Source organism: Monodon monoceros, unplaced genomic scaffold (genome assembly GCF_005190385.1).
Source record: "Monodon monoceros isolate NGI ecotype Baffin Bay Population unplaced genomic scaffold, NGI_Narwhal_1 Super_Scaffold_2, whole genome shotgun sequence".
Lineage (NCBI taxonomy): Eukaryota > Metazoa > Chordata > Mammalia > Artiodactyla > Monodontidae > Monodon > Monodon monoceros.
The window spans coordinates 12,888,639-12,910,522 of NW_021703776.1; the positions used below are offsets into that span (position 1 = coordinate 12,888,639).

At 41.9% G+C, this 21,884-nt stretch overlaps 1 long non-coding RNA gene across 2 annotated transcripts in view; it reads left to right on the forward strand.

Annotated features, from left to right (window-relative positions):
• The window catches only part of LOC114901418, a 64,357-nt gene that overhangs the window by 15,692 nt on the left and 26,781 nt on the right, over positions 1-21,884 (forward strand). Inside the window, exons 2-3 of one of the 2 annotated variants that reach the window (XR_003795114.1) lie at positions 8,346-8,443; positions 9,399-9,436. This is a non-coding gene — a long non-coding RNA (uncharacterized LOC114901418). Of the gene's footprint in view, positions 1-8,345; positions 8,444-9,398; positions 9,437-21,884 lie in introns of those variants that run through there. The other variant, XR_003795112.1, reaches the window with a different exon arrangement.

The following is a 21,884-nucleotide window of genomic DNA, read 5'->3' on the forward strand; positions in this document are numbered from 1 at the left end:
TTGTCTAGCAATTTTTGACTACAAGTTGAGCATTATGAATGTTATATTTTTGAAAATTTGAACTTTGTTTTCTTATTTAATTAATGTTAAATTTGCTTGGCAGAAAATTTAGTCACTTGGGGATCAGCTTGATCACATCAAGGCCTACTTTTCCGCGTTGTTAGAGTGTATCTAAAGTAGCTTTATTCTAATGATTATTTAGCATAACTACTAAGACATAACACTTTTGGGTTCTCTGTTGAATGCCCCAGGTTTTTCATGTGTTTTCTTCACTCTAGTTAGTAGGAGATCAAATGTCTCTTAGCCCTGTGTGAGCACTAAGATTCGTTTAGCTCATAGCTCCCAGCTTTTGTTCTTTGCCCAGCCTCATGTAGTTTCATCTTACATAGGTTCAGATTATTATCCCGGCAAATAATCAAGGGACTCCCTATGCATGTCTCCCTCCTCTTTGGTGTTCTGCCCCACAAACTGCAGCCACCTCAGCCTCCCCAAGTCCTTATTTCTGGATTTCAACACAGTGATATCTCCCAGGTGATGTCTGGATTTCTCCTCCTGGCACTATGGTCCAGAAATTGCCCCCAGGGAGAAAGCTGCAACCGTCGAAAGGTGTACCTTATCGGTTTCCTTTCTTCCTTCCTTCCTTTCTTCGGCCGTGCTGCATGGCTTGCGGGATCTTAGTTCCCTGACCAGGGATTGAACCCAGGCCCTCAGCAGTGAAAGCACAGAGTCCTAAACACTGGACTGGCAGGGAATTCCCTCCTTTCTTTCCATGGCTAAAAATAAATGGCTTCGAACATTTATTTCATACATTGTGTCCAGTTTTCTAGTTGTTTACAGCAGGTGGCCAGCCCCATACTGGTAACCTCTTCATGAGCAGAAGCAGAAAGTCTATCACCTCATTTTAAATATGAATGGATAAACCAGAATCAGCAGACATTTGAGGGCCATAGAACATAAAGTATGCTTAAAATTTTAGAATGTAATATGAGTGCTCTAACATTGAATATGTATGTATAATGAAGTTATATTAATTAATTAGGGCTGCTATAACAAAGTGCCACAGACTGGGGACTGAAAACAATGGAAATTTTATTGTCTCACAGTTCTGGAGGCTAGAAATCCAAGAACTAGGTGCCAGCAGTGTTGTTTCCTTCTAAAGGCTGTGAAGGAGAATCTCTTGCATGCCTCACCCCTAGCTTCTGGAGGTTTGCTGGCAATCTTTGGCATTTCTTGGCTTCTGCTGCATCACCCCAGTCTCTGCCTTTGCCTTGACATGGCATTCTCCCTGTGTGTGTATCTGTCTCCAAATTTCCCCCTCCATTTTTAAGGACATCAGTCATATTGGATTAGGGACCCACCCTACTTCGGTATGACCTCACCTTAACTACTTATATCTGCAGTCACCCTATTTCCAAATAAGGTCACAATCTGAGGTCCTAGGGATTAGAACTTCAACATATGAATTTTGCTGGGGTTGGGGGGGACACAATTCAACCCATAACAATAATTAAGATGCTACCGACAAAAATCCGTGAGGTGGAAAGGAAGCAGAAGAGATAGAGGGAAACTTGGGAGAAAACCCTAATATCCTGGTACCACAAAACAGGAAGGTGGCCATGAGATATTGACAAAAGTTTATAAAACATGAAATAGGAGTTTTGGTATATTATTTAAAAGTTATAAAGATGACCAATAGCATGGTTAGCAAACTGAAATAGTTATAGGAGAAAAGCAAGCAACATAAATGAGAAACAGGGCTCAGGTCTTGGTGCTTGTGTTTACCTGGTAGATGTGCAGAGAACTTTGGCATATGAGTCAGTGCTTGCCCCATCTGGAGAGTACAGCCACTTAATCAGCTTTGGTGAATTCATGGGAAAGGGGCCATATTTGCCTTGTATTCGGTGAGTGTCCCCCCAGCAATCATGTCCACCTGGAACGTCAGAAAGAGATCTAATTGGAAAAAGTGTCTCTGCAAATGTAATTCGTAAAGGGAAGTTATACTGGATTAGGGTGAGCCCTAAATCCAATGGCTGGTGTCCTTACAAGAAGGGGAGATTTGGACTAAGAGACGTGACACACAGAGGGGAAGAAGGCCACATGCAGAGAGAGGAAGAAATTTCAGTGATACAGCTACAAACCAAGGAATGCCAGGAATTGCTGGCAACCACCAGAAGCTCAGAAGAGGCAAGAAAGGATTCTTTCCTAGAGCTTCCAGAGGGAGCATGGTCCTGCTACCAGCCTGATTCCAGACTTCGAGACTCCAGGATAGTGAGAGTTGTTTTAAGTTTTATGCTTCCTGGTTTGTGGTACTTTCTTATGGCAGCCCTAGGGAACTAAAACGTGCAGCATCTGACTTTTTAATTAATTTATTTATTTATTTATTTTTGGCTGCATTGGGTCTTGTTGCTGCGTGCAGGCTTTCTCTAGTTGCGGCCAGTGGGGGCCACTCTTCGTTGCAGTGCGCGGGCTTCTCATTGCGGTGGCTTCCCGTTGCAGAGCAGGGGCTCTAAGTGCATGGGCTTCAGTAGTTGTGGCTCGCGGGCTCAGTAGTTGTGGCTCACGGGCTTAGTTGCTTCGCGGCATGTGGGATCTTCCCAGACGAGGGCTCGAACCCGTGTCCCCTGCCTTGGCAGGCGGATTCTTAACCACTGCACCACCAGGGAAGTCCCCTGCATCTGACTTTTTTGTGGGGCTAAACATTTGGAATTTTTAAATGTTAAATCTTAACATTTTTTTCATGTTGGGGTTTTCTGTTTGTTTTTTGTTTTGTTTTTGAACTCACTGCAATTCAAACAAAACACATCTACAGTCAGATCTGGCCTTCAGGCCATCCATTTGCAACCTCTGCAATAGAGAAACTAAATACAGTGTAGGAAGATGACTAACAGAAATGAGAGGGAAGTAAGTGAACTGAGCTGAGGTATAAGTGTGCTAAATACTCTCCTGTCATAGCAGGAAGTAAAAAGACAATGTCTAAATTAGATTAATAGCAAGAAAATGATTCCAAGTAGTTGCCTCTGGAAAATGGTCCAGGGGTGGGGCAGGTGACTGTTACTTTGAGTTATAAGTTCTTTTATATTCTTTGGTTTTGAAAGGTAGGTAGGTATTACTCTCAGGCTTGCCAGGAAGTTGCTCTCGAAGGTAAGGAACTAAACTTTTCTGCCAGTAATAATAGAAGAGGCCAATGGCTGAGTAAAGTTTTCAGGAGTAGCAGAAGGCACTGCCTGTCTCTGGAGAAAAATAGGTTTTAGTACTTTTCAAAGAACAGACAGAATGTACACGTTTCCACACTTTTATGTTTCCCAGAATTTATCTTTATGAAGATCACGATAGTCCTTAATCCTGAGTCTGCATTAAACTATAGAAATGAAACCATTGAGTTTCATAATGTTATGGTTTACAATGTCAAGGAACTAAAAAATTAAGAATTCATTTTAAAATCACTGGTGAATTCATTTTTAAATCACATATGAAAAACCCTGAAAGTGCCATCTGTGTTTCATAGAGGTGCCCTTCAGAGAGGGAGTATATATCCTTAATTATACAATTGTTCATAACATCTGACATGACTAATGATTTTAAATGATAAATCAAAGGAATCCAGCCACTGAGCTTGCACAAGGGGAAAATCATCTCTAGAACTACATCCAGCTTGTCTTGAAATTCTTGTTTGTATAAAAATCTACCAACACATTAGCAGTATATATTTACATGAAGGTTGCAAATTGAATTTATATATTTAGGTAGTTACTCAAGATGTCTGGGTTGGGTCTTCCCTGGTGGCGCAGTGGTTAAGAATCTGCCTGCCAATGCAGGGGGCACGGGTTCGAGCCCTGGTCGAGGAAGATCCCACATGCAGTGGAGCAACTAAGCCTGTGCGCCACAGCTACTGAGCCTGCACTCTAGAGCCCACAGGCCACAACTACTGAAGCCCGCGTACCACAACTACTGAAGCCTGCATGCCTAGAGTCCGTGCTCTGGGACAAGAGAAGTCACTGCAATGAGAAGCCTGCACACCACAACAAAGAATAGCCCCTGCTTGCCGCAACTAGGGAAGTCCGCGCGTAGCGAAGAAGACCCAATGCAGCCAAAAATAATTAATTAATTAATTAAAAAAAAAAAGATGTCTGGGTTGCTTCTAAGAGCAACACGAGGAAATTAAAATTGGATTAAACTTGAAAAACAGGTTTATTATATGTCACTTTCTTCCCTCTAAGACTTTGATTTTGGCCAATATCTAGACTATCTCCCTCAATCTCTTCTTCACACTAGTCCTGAGGGATCTTACTCAAAGGCAAATCTGCTTAAAGTCTTCCCCTAACCTAAATCCTTTAATGGATCTCTATTGCCTTCATGACAGATTGAAGGTTTTTCTTTATCTAATATCTGGTCACCTTTCTGGCCTCACCTCTCAGCATCCCAGTCAATCCAAATGTGTTGCTTGCTGGTCTTTGAACCAGAGCTCCTGGGTGTGGTTCCTTCCTTTTTCAATCCTCTTTCCCATGGCTGACTCCTGTGTGTCTCTTATGTACCCACAAAAGTTCAACTTAAGTTTCCCCTCCTCCAAGGAGGGACTTTCTTCATCTCTCCAAAGCTGAGATGTATGCTATCTTGGGTATTTCCACAGCATCTTACTGGATAATTCATCCTAGCTTGGCATCTTCACTCATTCTCTCCTGACCCTAATTTCCCTAGCGGACTTGTAATCTTATGACCATAAAGTTGGTCTTAATGAGAAAGTTTCTCCTTTTGTTTCTAAATAATGACTTTAGTTCTCAGCTCATTTATAAACCAGGCAATTTCCAAGCCAGATGAATAATCAAGCCCCTGCCTGTTCTGCCTAGCCTCACCCTCAAATCCCTTTACATTCAATCGCCCTGTTTCTACTCCCCACAAGGGGTGTCCCGGGTAAACACCAAATTACACAGAATCAAGTAGAAAAAACAAACAGAATTTCTACCAAAGAAAGAGGATTGTTTTCTCATAAAATAATGCACTCACAGTCAGCTCTTCTAACTGTCCTTTTGAATGACTTGAATGTTAGTTTCCTGAAAATTTTAATTATATTCCCATTGCTTAGCATATTGCATAAAATAGTAGGCAATCACTATTTATTGCTGATGTTTTTTTAAAAACTTGATTTCCATTTACCTCTCTAGTTATTAGCAGTAACTTATTGTATGAGGTTTTTTGCACAAAATTTTAATTGAGAATGACAAGATTCATGCAAGTTAAATAGTTTTCCCATTTTATAAAAAATTATAAAACATTTGATAAAAATCTATAAATTCCAGGGACTTCCCTGGTGGTTCAAGTAGTTAAGAATCCGCCTGCCAATGCAGGAGACACGGGTTCGATCCCTGGTCCAGGAAGATCCCACATGCTGCGGAGCAACTAAGCCCACATGCCACAACTACTGAAGCCCATGCACCTAGAGCCCGTGCTCTGCAACAAGAGAAGCCACCGCAGTGAGAAGCCCGTGCACCACAATGAAGAGTAGCTCCCGCTCGCTGCAACTAGAGAAAGCTGACACACAGCAACGAAGACCCAACGCAGCCAAAAATAAACAAATAAAATTTAAAAATCTGTCTAAAAATTTTTTTAAAAGAATCTATAAATTCCAATCCAGATGAAACCAGAAATGCTGCAAGATTTTCTTTTCCTAATTCTTTGTATTTTCTCTGAAAAATCTAGATGTTTAGAAGTCTTTGATTTAAAGAAAATTCCTCAAAATCAAAAGAAAATTCAAACTGACCATATTTCAGGAAAGGTAGAATTGGCCTAAATCTGAAAAAAAAAAAGTTTGGGCCATATGACATTGATTTTCTTCTGAAGTATTTTCTAAAATATTGACTATTTCCTGCTCCTTTCCCTTTTTCTTCTGATATTCATAGCAGACTCAAAAGAGAAATTTTAAATGTCAGCTAAGTAAAACTTCGTTGTCATTTTTGCTTTTTTTTTTTTTTTTTTAACTTTTGGCCGCACCACGCAGCATGCCAGATCTTAGTTCCCTGACCAGGGATTGAACTCTGCAGTGGAAGCTCGGAGTCCTAACCACTGGACTGCCAGGGAAGTCCCATTTTTGCATGTTTTTTAATCCAATAATCCTATGCATACCTACAGTCCACTAAACATCCTGCTGAAGACACTCACAGATAATAACTCATTTACTTTTCAGAACACCCCTGTGAGATAGGCATTACTATCATCCCTATTAAGCAAATGTAGAAATGTAACATCAAAGAAATTACATAATTTTCTCAACATCATATAACTAGCAGAACCTTGAGTGATATCTGTATACTTAAGGAGAAAGAAGGGGGGGATAAAATGAGAAGTTGTCTAAAGAATACACAATAGTATTGAAACATTTTTGTGTTCACAGCTGTTCATGAAAGGACAGCTGGTTAATGCCTCACAAGACAATGTGAAGTCAAAACATATGTGTTTTCATCCCCTGACCACTGAAAGTGAAAGGTAAACAAATAATTACTCCAGAAATCCCAGGAAAAAAAATTTTTTTTAAATCAAGCCTTGTTACCATCAGCATTGATGACAAAGATTGTCCTATTGTATCCATGGCAGGCACCATTCTGGACACAAGAACACAAACACGTACAGCAGACATGTATCTTCTCTGACAGCACCATTTCTGTCTCTTCTGGTGGAAAGTTTATTTGAAATTCTACCATTCCAGACTATAACATATTTGAGACTCTCTTTCCTTATCATTAAAGATGGCCTTGGATGGACTTCCCTGTGGCACAGTGGTTGGGAACCTGCCTGCCAATGCAGGGGACACGGGTTCGAGCCCTGGTCCGGGAAGATCCCACATGCCGTGGAGCAACGAAACCCGTGCGCCACAACTACTGAGCCTGCGCTCTAGAGCTTGTGAGCCACAACTACTGAGCCCGCGTGCCACAACTACGGAGCCCACGTGCCTAGAGTCCATGCTCTGCAACAAGAGAGGCCACTGCAAGGAGAAGCCCACGCACTGCAACAAAGAGTAGCCCCTGCTCACCGCAGCTAGAGAAAGCCCGCGTGCAACAACGAAGACCCAACGCAGCCAAAAGTAAATAAATGAATTTACTAAAAAAAAAAAAAAAAGTGGTCTTGGAGATAGTCCATGGAAGTGTTTACATCAGTAGTAGACGACCTCTTAGCTTCCCATGAAAGGAGCCCGTGCTGATCCTCACTGTATCTTGGCACTGCCACCATCACCTTCTGGTTTAGGACTAGGGGAGCAAGTTTGGAGACGCAGAGCCCCTGTTTGCCTCTCTCTTGATGAGGAGGCCCTGGGCCTCCAGGACACCTGACTCAGTCTAACATTTGGATGACCTTCTCATCCCTTCCACCATTTGCTTCTCAGGGTAAGAACATCAGTTAATAGGTGCCAATTTCTGTTTCCATAGCCCTATGGCGTCCGTGTAATTCACAGGAAATGTCTTCAGTTTTGAAACGGCTCATCTGTGCTGTGTGCTCCCAGGAACTGCCAGGCTTCTTTAAGAGCTCTGTCTGTGTCCCTTACTGTCACTCCCATATCGTCTTACTCAGAGAGTTTGAAGGCTACAAGGTAATAACCCTATTTTTAAGAGAGTCTTGATTTCACTCTATATGTACATGAAGTGCAAAAAATTAACAGTTCACACATCTCATTTTCATCATTAAGTTTTTACTGATACTGTCTGGAGGGTCTTTGCTCAATTAATCCCTCCATCTTGCGTTCTTTTCCTCGGAACTCAGATCGGAAAGAGGTTTGCTGTCAGTGAAAGCTGTGTGGCTTGGGCTCTAACAGTCTTTGACAGGCAGCTGCATCCAAGGGATTAGAGATCATGATAGCTGAGCCTGTTACTTGGCAGGGGGGAACACGAAGGTAGGTCTTGACAAGTCAGAGCATGTGTGGTCTCAATGATAGCAGCTCTCCTGCTGCGCTCGCTTGGCAAATGAGACTGCGTCCTCTGAAAATTGTTCGGAAGAGTGGGTCTTATGTTTTATGCTTCAACAGATCAGTACGATTCAACAGAAATAACTTCGTTCAAAACAAACATTTTTTTGGAGTGCTTCTAAAGCTATGCTTGTGGGAAGGAACTCCAAAATAGAGGGGATATATGTATACGTATGGCTGATTCACTTTGCTGTACAGCAGAAACTGACACAGCAGTGTAAAGCAACTATATTCCAATTTAAAAAAAATTAAAAATAAATAAAACTATGCTTGTAAACTGATTTCAAAGTACATTTTACTTTATAAAATCAATGTCGTTGGACACACATTTTACCCTTTATAATATCTGCCCCCGTGTATAACTTTTAACTCACTTTCATGTTTGAATCCTCTCTCTTAGGGTTTTGAAATTCAGTCCTCAGATGAAATCTCAAGGGGACATGTGACAGGGTGGAAAGAGTAAGAAGTTGAGTCAGAGGGACTCTGGCTATAGCATTTGTAAGTATTTTCATCTACTCTCTCTTTGTTTCCACATCTGTGAAATGGCAAGAATGATGGCTGTCTCACCTATTGTTACAAAGTTCTTGTAAATAATACTGGGTAATGTGTATGAATAATATGAACCAGCATACGAGGTAGGGCCTGTTACCATTGTACAAAAAAGGGAGCTAAGACTTGAAGTACTTAGCTGACCTGCCCAAGGTCACTCACAATATACAAGACTGAGTTCATACACTACTCCAGACTCATTTGGCTCCCCCTGACCCTACCTCTTGACCTTGGCCTCTTGCTCAGTGGAGCTCACCTCATCTCCTAATGCCCCAGGTGACTCAGACTCCCTGGGAGTGAAAGCATGGCATTGGCCTGAGGTCCGTCATGCCCGCTTAGGAAGCAGCAGCTTCAGCACCCAGGTCCATAGTGACCTACTGACTGGCTCCTCACACAGCTTCCAGATTAGATGAAGCGCTGCTTTCCCAGCACAACCCAGAAGTGTGGAGTAATTAACACCCTGTGGGGCACCCTTGGAGATGAGAAGAAGCCAGCAAACAAGTGTATCTTCCTTCCTGCCCTTGATGGGCTGTTCCCGCAGCACTGCCACGTGGCACCTCCAGAGATGTCCTGTGTGACCGGTGTGTTTTCCTGTGAGGCTGTGACCAGCTCTGTAACTCACCACGTGTATTTGCTTCTGCTCCCTTTTTTCCGTCATTCTTTGCTGCCCTTAGATTGCACCTCCCAATAAAGCAGCTGACGTGATCACACTCTAGACCTGTACTATCCAATTCAGTAGTCACTAGCCCCCTTTGGCTATCAAAAATAAAATTAATTAATTACAATGAAATAAAATCTAAAATTCATTTTCTCAGTCACACTAGCCACATTTTTTTTAATGCTTATTTATTTATTTGGCTGTGCCGGGTCTTAGTTGCGGCATATGGGATCTTCTTTGCCACAGGCAGGATCTTAGTTCCCTGACCAGGGGTTGAAGCTGGGCCCCCTGCATTGGGAGCGTGGAGTCTTAGCCACTGGACCACCAGGTAAGTCCTCACACTAGCCACATTTTAAGTGCTTAATAGCCACATGTGGCGAGTGGCTACAGAACTGGACAGCACAGATATAGATCGTGTCCATCATCACAGAAAGTTCCACTGGACAGGGCTATTCTAAACCTTATCATGACCAGTATTTCACACAAGAGTTTTATTTTAAGCGGTTCCCTTCTCTGACAGACACCTTCTGTCTTCCCAACTTGCCTTAGTATTCCCACTTAAATACTCTGTAACCCCCATTGGACCTGTAGTTATAAGATCCTGCATCTTTCTCACTGCTGTCCCCCTCTTCCCATGTCCTCATCACTCCCCCTACCCAGCTTAAATGTTATCTTTCACTTCATTTTTTTTTTGACTATTTATTTATTTATTTGGCTGTTGCGGCATACGGGATCTTCTTTGCCACAGGCAGGATCTAGTTCCCTGACCAGGGATTGAACCTGGGTCCCCTGCATTGGGAGCACGGAGTCTTAACCACTGGATCACCAGGGAAGTCCCTCACTTCATTCTTAATTCCTTTGTGTCTCCCTTTACTATACTCACCCGATGTGCAGGATATCTTCCGTTTGCCTCTCTAGATCCACCGTCCACCCTGCTTTGTGCCCTGGGAGGGTGACCTATATGGTCTACAATCACCAATGAACCCCCTGTTCTCTGGATTCCATTTAGGTTCAGCCCATGACAAACCAAGGAGCTCAGAGAGAGGAAGAAGAGGGAGGTTAGGATATTTATTCCTCCAGCCCCCTTCTAAGAACTCAGCTGCATCCCTCAGTGGAAGGACTCAGCTCCTAAAAGGCCATCAACTATGATGTACTGAAAAACAAAACAAAACTCCTGGATAACTAGGCCCTGACAAACACCTGTGACCCAAACTGCCCATAATAAACTCAGCAGTATGTGTTCTACCAAAACATCAAAATTTGGACGGGCACAGCAGATTTCTTATAAAATAGAAATGGTATGTCCGGTCTCATAAGCAGGTCAGGAAGACACAGGAAACTGCATAAGCAGGTGGCAAGCCTCCCCCCAGCTCCTTCTGCTTTGTCACCTCTTTCTCAATCCACACCAGTGCCTTGCAAGGAGTTCCATACCGCCAGTTAACAGAAAAGGGAAAAACTTAGTCAAGATTTATTGATGGACCTGCCTGTTGTGCCATTACCCGCCAGAAGTGAGGGCCGCTGCACTAGCAGTCTGCCGCAGGGAACTCTGCTCAATGTATATATATACTCAATTGAGTGTGTGTGTGTGTATATATATATAGAGAGAGAGAGAGAGAGTATAGTTCAATATATATAGTGAGAGTATGTGTATATATTCCATTTCAGATTCTTTTCCCTTATAGGTTATTACAAAATACTGAGTATAGTTCCCTGTGCTGTACAGTTGGACCTACAGTGCGGTGCACCTGAAACTAACACGATATTGTAAATCAACTCTACTTCAATAAAGAAAAAAGAAGAGGTAGCCTGAGGTACAAAACTATAGTGACACACGGACAGTGACTCAGTTGGTCAGGAGCTTGGAAAGATAAATCTTGGAAAATCAGCGGCAAGAGCTCAGCGCTTCTGCCAACTCCACCAGCTTTTGTTCTCTCGGAACACCTTATTCACCACCATCGTATCCCACACAGCATTGCCTGAGACGAGGGGATGCATTTTATGGCAGTAAGTTGAGCACTGCCCTCAGCATCTGTGGACTTCGCGGACCTTACCACGTGCTCCATTACACAGGAGCAGCTTGCTTGACAGGACAGTGGAGTGGCTTGCTGATGGCTCAGTCCAGACACCAGCTGGGAGACACCACCCTGTGAGGTTGGGCTGCCGATTTATACGTAGAGGCATGCTTTTAACCGGTGGTCAATTTCTGGTGCCTTCTTTTTCCTAGCCAGAATGCATGGGCACCAAGGGTCAAAGGTGAGAGTGCTTCTTCTCCCTATCACACGGTACACTTGAAGAATTTTTGCTTTCCGTCTCTGTGACCTTAGCGTCCCTTAGAGATCCTAGTGCCCAAGGGAGGAATGCAGAGAATGAGGCTACTGTGCTGGCTGGGTCATTGATCCTGATTACCAGGGAGAAGTTGGGTTGCTGCTACACAAGAAAGGCAGAGAACTATGTTTGGAGCCCAGAGGATTCACTGGAGGCCTCGTAGTACTCAATTGGCCAACTCTCCCAGTCAATGGGAAACTGTAGCGGTGCAATAAAGCAAAACCACTAAGAACTGAAACCCCACGGGAAAGAAGGTTTGAGTCACCCTACTGGGTAAAGGATCCCATCCAGCTGACATGGTATCAGAGGATAAGAAAAACATGAAGCTAATCTGGAAGAATGCAGCTATAATTACCACCTGCTTAGACCTCATGACCAGTCACAGAAGCAGGGATGGTCATAGCTATGTTTTACATATCAATTAATTATTTTTCCACATCCCTTTCCCCCTTGTTCTAGCCACCTGATATGAAATATGCTAGAGTCGGGACTTCCCTGGTGGTCCAGTGGTTAAGACTCCACCTTTCCATGGCCAGGGGCACGGGTTCGACCCCTGGTCTCGGAATTAAGATCTCGCATGTCTCACAACATGGCCAAAAAATAAACAGCTCTAGTATTGGCTAATATTTTAGATTCAGTTGGGACTATGACTGAATAAACATTTCCCTATGGTAATATGGAAGCTGAAGGACTTTGAGTATCTCCCATGATGGGGAGACAAAATTTCACCTGCACAGAGATCAAGAGTTGATGCTGCAGGGCACAGGGGGTGAACCCTACTGAATGGCTTCTGTTCGCCTCTCCAGATCCAGTCTCCATTCTTCTCTCCCCTGATCTGTGCCCTGAGAGGCTGACCTTTATGGATAACATCAAAGCTTCCCTTGCCCTCTGCTTCCAATTAGATTCAATTTATGGGGAGCACCTACAAGGAGATCAGAGGGAGAGAGAAGAGTGAGGTTGAAATGTTTATCCCCAGGCTCCCTCTCTGGGGGCATTGCTGCCTGGTGGCCATTTTAGTTATGTCACAAACCTTAGTGACTTAGAACAACCACCATTTTATTATTTTCCTTGGTTCTGTGAGTTGACTAAAGCTCAGCTGAATGGCTCTTCTGCTGGTCTTATGAACAGTCTCTCATAAAGCTGCAGTGACCTGCCAGCGGGGGCTGGAATGTCCAAGATGTCCTGACTCTCATGTCTGGCCCCTGGGTGAAGGCAGAGGAAGACTGGGCTCAGCTGAAGTTCTGAGATGAGACTTCTCTCACCCCCCAAGTAGTCCTAGAGCCTCGCCCTCTCCGTGTGGCCCCTCCACAGGGTCTTCCTACGTGGTCCCACCAGAAGAGTAACTGGAACTGGTGGCTCGAGGGATCCCCAAATTGCAAAAGCAGAGGCTGCCAGACCTTCTTAAGGTTCAAAGCTTGGAGCTGGCACGGGATCACTTCCATCATCTTTTGTATAGTCCCTTTATTAAAGATGGCAAGATGCGTGTCCAGTTCTTGCCAAAGAAATGTGAATGTAAGTGATGTGTGTCACTTCTGGATGGAGATATTTAATAGCTGGTGTGCTGTCTCCCTGTACTATATTCCCTGCCATGGTGACCTTGGGAGCCCCAGATAGAGAAGGCAGGCATTTCTGCATAGAATAAAGCTGGATTCTTGAGTCGCCAGATGGAGAAGAGCTTTCGTCTAACATATGCCAAGTCACTGAGATTTAGGGTTTGTTAATGCATCATATCCTATCCTATCCTGACCAATACAATTATGTACCCTTTGATTTGTGTTGGAAAGGAGAACTGAACAATAGCTGATTCCTGAAATATCCTTTTCAAGTCACATCACCCACATATCAGATGCTTAATGAAAAGTTGATTTTCAACCAGCAAACAAAATATACAAAAATAACTTAGGGCTATGAGGGAAGTAATAAGTGGTCAAGTGCAAGACATCTTCCACATTTTGGAGATGTATCATGTGGATGTTTTAAGAGCAAATGTCAGAAAGTCTAAATCAAATGGGCTTAAAAGTAAGAAAATGCATTATCTTGCACTACGAAAGTTTTCAACTAAGATGAGGAATGCTTCAGCATTGGTCAGTTGAACAGTTCAATGTCCCGTCAAGGACCTGGATTCTTTTCATCTTTCTCTTCTGAAATCCTTGGAGTTGGCTTTATTCTCAAGCTCATAATAAGATAGCAGCAGCAATTCCAGTATCGACGTTCCCACAGGGAAATAAGAGGAAAAAGGATGACTTCTCTCTTAGGAATGAGGGAAGTTTTCCCAGAAGCCTCCTAATAGACTTCCCCTCATGTCTCCCTGGCCAGAATTCAGTCATGGGACCACTCATAACTGATCGTTGACAAGGGGTAGTGGAATTATCCATGGAAGAATCAGGCTTACTCTTAGAACTGGGGGTACTGTGACTATAAAGAGGATGGGTATTCTTATAAACAAAATCTGGGTGGAGTTAGGAAGGAAAAACTGTGGCTGAAGCCTGAAGAGAAGCTGACAGCGTGGCCCACAGTAGGGAATAATGAAGTGAGGCTCACTCGTGGCCCCCTCTAAGATATGCTTTATTAATAATTAAGAGCCATGTGTAGAACTGGTACAAAGAAAACAAATACTTAAAGAATTCCTTTTCATGTCACTTCCCCCTTTATGGTGCTCAATTTTATTTAATTTATTTTTTTCACACACACACACACACACACACACACACACACACTGTATTTTATTTTTACAAGAGCTTAATAAACTGACACCAAGCATTGTAAATGGATGACCACAACAAAAGCAACAATGATTGCAATTACCAAACACGAAACACACTCACACTATATCATAATATTGACATTCAGTCCAGTAATCCTCCACTGTAACAGCTCCGTTACTTTGCAGTGAAAATTGATTTGTATGTTTTTTGCCTCTGAGTCCTTGTGGGATTTTTTTTTTTTATTCAAACAGAAAGTCACAAAAATTATAATCATCCTCATCAGTTCACTCAGTCCCATGTAATTAATTTTTTTTTCATCTTGACCTTTTGTTAGCACTTTTATGAATTCATCAGTTTTCCATTAGATTTCTGAAAATGCTTATTCATTCAGTTCAGCAGTACAGTCAGTTACCAGAAACCTGTACTTGTCAGAGTCTTTTCCATGAATTCCTTGAAGAAGAAACGCTTTTGTTTTTGTTTATTTTTTTTGCAGTACGCGGGCCCCTCACTGTTGTGGCCTCTCCCGTTGCGGAGCACAGGCTCTGGACGCGCAGGCTCAGCGGCCATGGCTCACGGGCCCAGCCGCTCCGCGGCATGTGGGATCTTCCCGTACCGGGGCACGAACCCGTGTCGCCTGCATCGGCAGGCAGACTCTCAACGACTGCGCCACCAGGGAAGCCCGATGAAACCCTTTTATAGGAACATTTTTGCAAAAGCATCAGAATACACCGAGAACTGTCTGTAATGACAAAAGACTTAAAAATGACCACGGTTAAAGATTTGATGACAGTTCAAAATAATGCAATTGACAAGGAAATTTAGTTATTTCTGAGATATACATTTTAAAGTAATAACTTGAATTATGACTTATAACCTTATACCAGCACATATAAGAGTTTTAGAAATTTCATGTAATGTCTGAAACATTTATATTAACATATTTCCATACAAATAACCCAAAGAAAAATTAGTATTAGTTTTTTTTGTTTGTTTTTTTATACTGCAGGTTCTTATTAGTCATCAATTTTATACACATCAGTGTGTACATGTCAATCCCAATTCCCCAATTCAGCACACCACCATCCCCACCCCACCACGGTTTTCCCCCCTTGGTGTCCATACGTTTCTTCTCTACATCTGTGTCTCAACTTGTGCCCTGCAAACCGGTTCATCTGTACCATTTTTCTAGGTTCCACATACATGCGTTAATATATGATATTTGTTTTTCTCTTTCTGACTTACTTCACTCTGTATGACAGTCTTTAGATCCATCCATGTCTCAACAAATGACTCAATTTCATTCCTTTTTATGGCTGAGTAATATTCCATTGTATATATGTACCACAAATTTTTTATCCATTCATCTGTCGATGGACATTTATGTTGCTTCCATGACCTGGCTATTGTAAAAAGTGCTGCAGTGAACATTGGGGTGCATGTGTCTTTTTGAATTATGGTTTTCTCTGGGTATATGCCCAGTAGTGGGATTGCTGGATCATATGGTAATTCTATTTTTAGTTTTTTAAGGAACCTCCATACTGTTCTCCATAGTGGCTCTATCAATTTACATTCCCACCAATAGTGCAAGAGGGTTCCCTTTTCTCCACACCCTCTCCAGCATTTGTTGTTTGTAGATTTTCTGATGATGCCCATTCTAACTGGTGTGAGGTGATACCTCATTGTAGTTTTGATTTGCATTTCTCTAATAATTAGTAATGTTGAGCAGCTTTTCATGTGCTTCTTGGCCGTCTGTATGTCTTCTTTGGAGAAATGTCTAGTTGGGTCTTCTGCCCATTTTTGGATTGGGTTGTTTGTTTTTTTAATATTGAGCTGCATGAGCTGTTTATATATTTTGGAGATTAATCCTTTGTCCATTGATTCGTTTGCAAATATTGTCTCCCATTCTGAGGGTTGTCTTTTCGTTTTGTTTATGGTTTCCTTTGCTGTGCAAAAGCTTTGAAGTTTCATTAGGTCCCATTTGTTTATTTTTGTTTTTATTTCCATTACTCTAGGAGGTGGATCAAAAAGGATCTTGCTGTGATTTATGTCAAAGAGTGTTCTTCCTATGTTTTCCTCTAAGACCTTTATAGTGTCCAATCTTACATTTAGGTCTAGAATCCATTTTGAGTTTATTTTGGTGTGTGGTGTTAGGGAGTGTTCTAATTTCATTCTTTTACATGTGGCTGTCTAGTTTTCCCAGCACCACTTATTGAAGAGACTGTCTTTTCTCCATTGTATATCTTTGCCTCCTTTGTCATGGATTAGTTGACCATAGGTGTGTGGGTTTAGCTCTGGGCTTTCTATCCTGTTCCATTGACCTATATTTCTGATTTTGTGCCAGTACCATATTGTCTTGATTACTGTAGCTTTGTAGTATAGTCCGAAGTCAGGGAGGCTGATTCCTCCAGCTCCGTTTTTTTCCCTCAAGACTGCTTTGGCTATTTGGGGTCTTTTGTGTCTCCATACAAATTTTAAGACTTTTTGTTCTAGTTCTGTAAAAAATGCCATTGGTAATTTGATAGGGGTTGCATTGAATTTGTAGATTGCTTTGGGTAGTAGAGTCATTTTCAGAATATTGATTCTTACAATCCAAGAACATGGTATATCTCTCCCCCTGTTGGTATCATCTTTAATTTCTTTCATCAGTGTCTTATAGTTTTCTGCATACAGGTCTTTTGTCTCCCTAGGTAGGTTTATTCCTAGGTATTTTATTCTTTTTGTTGCAATGGTAAATGGCACTGTTTCCTTAATTTCTCTTTCAGATTTTTCATCATTAGTGTATAGGAATACAAGAAATTTCTGTGCATTAATTTTGTATCCTGCAACTTTACCAAATTCATTGATTAGCTCTAGTAGTTTTCTGGTGGCATTTTTAGGATTCTCTATGTATAGTATCATGTCATCTGCAAACAGTGACAGTTTTACTTCTTCTTTTCCAATTTGTATTCCTTTTATTTCTTTTTCTTCTCTGATTGCCGTGGCTAGGACTTCCAAAACTATGTTGAATAATAGTGGTGAGAGTGGACATCCTTGTCTCATTCCTGATCTTACAGGAAATGCTTTCAGTTTTTCACCATGGAGAATGATGTTTGCTGTGGGTTTGTCGTATATGGCCTTTATTATGTTGAGGTAGGTTCACTCTGTGCCCAATTCCTGGAGAGTTTCTATCATAAATGGGTGTTGAATTTTGTCAGAATCTTTTTCTGCATCTATTGAGATGATCATATGGTTTTTCTCCTTCAGTTTGTTATATAGTGTATCACATTGATTGATTTGCATATATTGAAGAATCCTTGCATCCCTGGGATAAAGCCCACTTGATCGTGGTGTATGACCCTTTTAATGTGCTGTTGGATTCTGTTTGCTAGTATTTTGTTGAGGACTTTTGCATCTATATTCATCAATGATATTGGTCTGTAATTTTCTTTTTTTGTAGTATCTTTGCCTGGTTTTGGTATCAGGGTGGTGGTGGCCTCATAGAATGAGTTTGGGAGTGTTCCTTCCTCTGCAATTTTTTGGAAGAGTTTGAGAAGGATGGGTGTTAGCTCTTCTCTAAATTTTGATAGAATTCACCTGTGAAGCCTTCTGGTCCTGGTTTGTTGGAAGATTTTTAATCACAGTTTCAATTTCATTACTTGTGATTGGTCTGTTCATGTTTTCTGTTTCTTCCTGGTTCAGTCTTGGAAGGTTATACCTTTCTAAGAATTTGTCCATTTCTTCCAGGTTGTCCATTTTATTGGCATAGAGCTGCTTGTAGTAGTCTCTTAGAATGCTTTGTATTTCTGCAGTGTCTGTTGTAACTTCTCCTTTTTCGTTTCTAATTTTATTGATTTGAGTCCTCTCCCTCTTTTTCTTGATGAGTCTGGCTAATCAATTTTGTTTATCTTCTCAAAGAAACAGCTTTTAGTTTTATTGATCTTTGCTATTGTTTTCTTTGTTTCTATTTCATTTATTTCTGCTCTGATCTTTATGATTTCTTTCCTTCTGCTAACTTTGGGTTTTGTTTGTTCTTCTTTCTCTAGTTCCTTTAGGTGTAACGTTAGATTGTTTACTTGAGATTTTTCTTGTTTCTTGAGGTAGGCTTGTATAGCTATAAACTTCCCTCTTAGAACTGCTTTTGCTGCATCCCATAGGTTTTGGATCGTCGTGTTTTCATTGTCATTTGTCTCTAGGTATTTTTTTATTTCCTCTTTGATTTCTTCAGTGATCTCTTGGTTATTTAGTAACGTATTGTTTAGCCTTCATGTGTTTGTGTTTTTTACGTTTATTTCCCTGTAATTCATTTCTAATCTCATAGCGTTGTGGTCAGAAAAGATGCTTGATATGATTTCAATTTTCTTAAATCTACCGAGGCTTGATTTGTGACCCAAGATTTGATCTAACCTGGAGAATGTTCCGTGCGCACTTGAGAAGAAAGTGTAATCTGCTGTTTTTGGATGGAATGTCCTATAAATATCAATTGAATCTATCTGGTCTATTGTGTCATTTAAAGCTTCTGTTTCCTTATTTATTTTCATTTTGGATGATCTGTCCATTGGTGAAAGTGAGGTGCTAAAGTCCCCCACTATTATTGTGTTACTGTCCATTTCCTCTTTCAGAGCTTTTAGCAGTTCCCTTATGTATTCAGGTGCTCCTATGTTGGGTGCATATTTATAATTCTTATATCTTCTTATTGGATTGGTCCCTTGATCATTATGTAGTGTCCTTCCTTGTCTCTTGTAACATTCTTTATTTTAAAGTCTATTTTATCTGATACGAGTATAGCTACTCCAGCTTTCTTTTGATTTCCATTTGCATGGGATATCTTTTTCCATCCCCTCACTTTCAGTCTGTATGTGTCCCTAGGTCTGAAGTGGGTCTCTTGTAGACAGCATATATATGGGTCTTGTTTTTGTATCCATTGAGCAAGCCTGTGTCTTTTGGTTGTAGCATTTAATCCATTCACGTTTAAGGTAATTATCGATATGTGTGTTCCTATTCCCATTTTCTTAATTGTTTTGGGTTTGTTTTTGTAGGTCCCTTTCTTCTCTTGTATTTCCCACTTAGAGAAGTTCCTTTAGCATTTGTTGTAGAGCTGGTTTGGTGGTGCTGAATTCTCTTAGCTTTTGCTTGTCTGTAAAGCTTTTGATTTCTCCATCGAATCTGAATGAGATCCTTGCCGGGTAGAGTAATCTTGGTTGCAGGTTCTTCCCTTTCATCACTTTAAGTATATCATGCCACTCCCTTCTGACTTGTAGAGTTTCTGCTGAGAAATCAGCTGTTAACCTTATGGGAGTTCCCTTGTATGTTATTTGTCATTTTTCCCTTGCTGCTTTCAATCATTTTTCTTTTTTTTAATTTTTGCCAATTTGATTACTATGTGTCTCAGCATGTTTCTCCTTGGGTTTATCCTGTATGGGACTCGCTGTGCTTCCTGGAGTTGGGTGGCTGTTTCCTTTCCCATGTTAGGGAAATTTTCGAATATAATCTCTTCAAATATTTTCTCTGGTCCTTTCTCTCTTCTCCTTCTGGGACCCCTATAATGCGAATGTTCTTGTGTTTAATGTTGTCCCAGAGGTTTTCTTAGGCTGTCTTCATTTCTTTTCATTCTTTTTTCTTTATTCTGTTCCGCAGCAGTGAACTCCACCATCCTGTCTTCCAGGTCACTTATCCATTCTTCTGCCTCAGTTATTCTGCTATTGATTCCTTCTGGTGTAGTTTTCATTTCAGTTATTGTATTGTTCATCTCTGTTTGTTTGTTCTTTAATTCTCCTAGGTCTTTGTTAAACAAATCTTGTATCTTCTCAATCTTTGCTTGCATTCTTTTTCCGAGGTCCTGGATCATCTTCACTATCATTAATCTGGATTCTTTTTCTGGAAGGTTGCCTATCTCCACTTCATTTAGTTGTTTTTCTGGGGTTTTATCTTGTTCCTTCATCTGGTACCTAGCCTTCTGCCTTTTCATCTTGTCTATCTTTCTGTGAATGTGGTTTTTGTTCCACAGGCTGCAGGACTGTAGTTCTTCTTGCTTCTGCTTTCTGCCCTCTGGTGGATGAGGCTATCTAAGAGGCTTGATGGGAGGGACTGGTGGTGGGTAGAGCTGACTGTTTCTCTGGTGGGCAGAGCTCAGTAAAACTTTAATTCACTTGACTTCTGATGGCTGGGGCTGGGTTCCCTCCCTGTTGGTAGTTTGGCCTGAGGCAACCCAACACTGGAGCCTACCTGGGCTCTTTGGTGGGGCAAATGGCGGACTCTGGGAGGGCTCACGCCAAGGAGTACTTCCCAGAACTTCTGCTGCCAGTGTCCTTGTCCCCACAGTGAGCCACAGCCACCTCCTACCTCTGCAGGAGTCCCTCCAACACTAGCAGGTAGGCCTGGTTCAGTCTCCCCTGGGGTCACTGCTCCTTCCCCTGGGTCCTGATGCGCACACTACTTTGTGTGTGCCCTCCAAGAGTGGAGTCTCTGTTTCTCCCAGTCCTGTCGAAGTCCTGCAATCAGTTCCCACTAGGCTTCAAAGTGTGATTCTCTAGGAATTCCTCCTCCCATTGCCGGACCCCCAGGTTGGGAAGCCTGACGTGGGGCTTAGAACCTTCACTCCAGTGGATGGACTTCTGTGGTATAAGTGTTCTCCAGTCTGTGAGTCACCCACCCAGCAGTTATGGGATTTTATTTTACTGTGATTGCGCCCCTCCTACCGTCTCATTGTGGCTTCTCCTTTGTCTTTGGATGTGGGGTATCTTTTCTGGTGAGTTCCAGTGTCTTCCTGTCGATGATTGTCCAGCAGCTGGTTGTGATTCTGGTGTTCTCGCAAGAGGGAGTGGGAGCATGTCCTTCTACTCCACCATCTTGGTTCCTCCTCGGTGCTCAATTTTCGATCATGCAAAGCTTATCTAATACACTATTCACAGACTAAAAAGGGATTAGAAAGTTGAGGATTATATGTAGTTATTTTAGGAATGATAGTGGGAATTGAAGAACTACATCAGGTAACATGTTTTGGTTCCAAATTATAGAAACGAGACTTAAACTGGCTTAAGAGGAAGGAAGTTTATTATCTAACGTAGCAATTAACAGTATACCCTCAGGGACTTCCCTTGTGGCGCAGTGGTTAAGAATCCACCTGCCAATGCAGGGAACACTGGTTCGAGCCCTGGCCCGGGAAGATCCCACGTGCCATGGAGTAACTAAGCCCGTGAGCCACAACTACTGAGCCCGCATGCCACAACTACTGAAGCCCGCGCACCTAGAGCCCGTGCTCCGCAAGAAGAGAAGCCACTGCAATGAGAAGCCCGTGCACCGCAATGAAGAGTAGCCCCCACTCGCAGCAACTAGAGAAAGCCTGCTCATAGCAGCGAAGACCCAACGCAGCCAAAAATAAATAAATAAATAAAATTTTAAAAAACCAATATACCCTCATTCGGTAATAAGAATCAGGATTGGTTAATTCATTTGTTCAGTGATACCTTCATTCCAGGTTTTTCCCATCTTTCTGTCATTCTTGATATTGGCTTCGTTTTCAGGCTTGTGGCAAGATATTTTTAGCACTTCTATACATCAAATTCTGAAATGACAATGTCCAGATGATAAAGGGAGGAGACATCTGTTCTCATGGCTTTTCTTTAGGATGGTGGACAATGTCTCAGAGCTATCTTCCATCCAGCAGGATTCTCCTCACATCTCACTGGCCAGGTTTTGGCCGCAAACCATTTATGAACCCACTAGC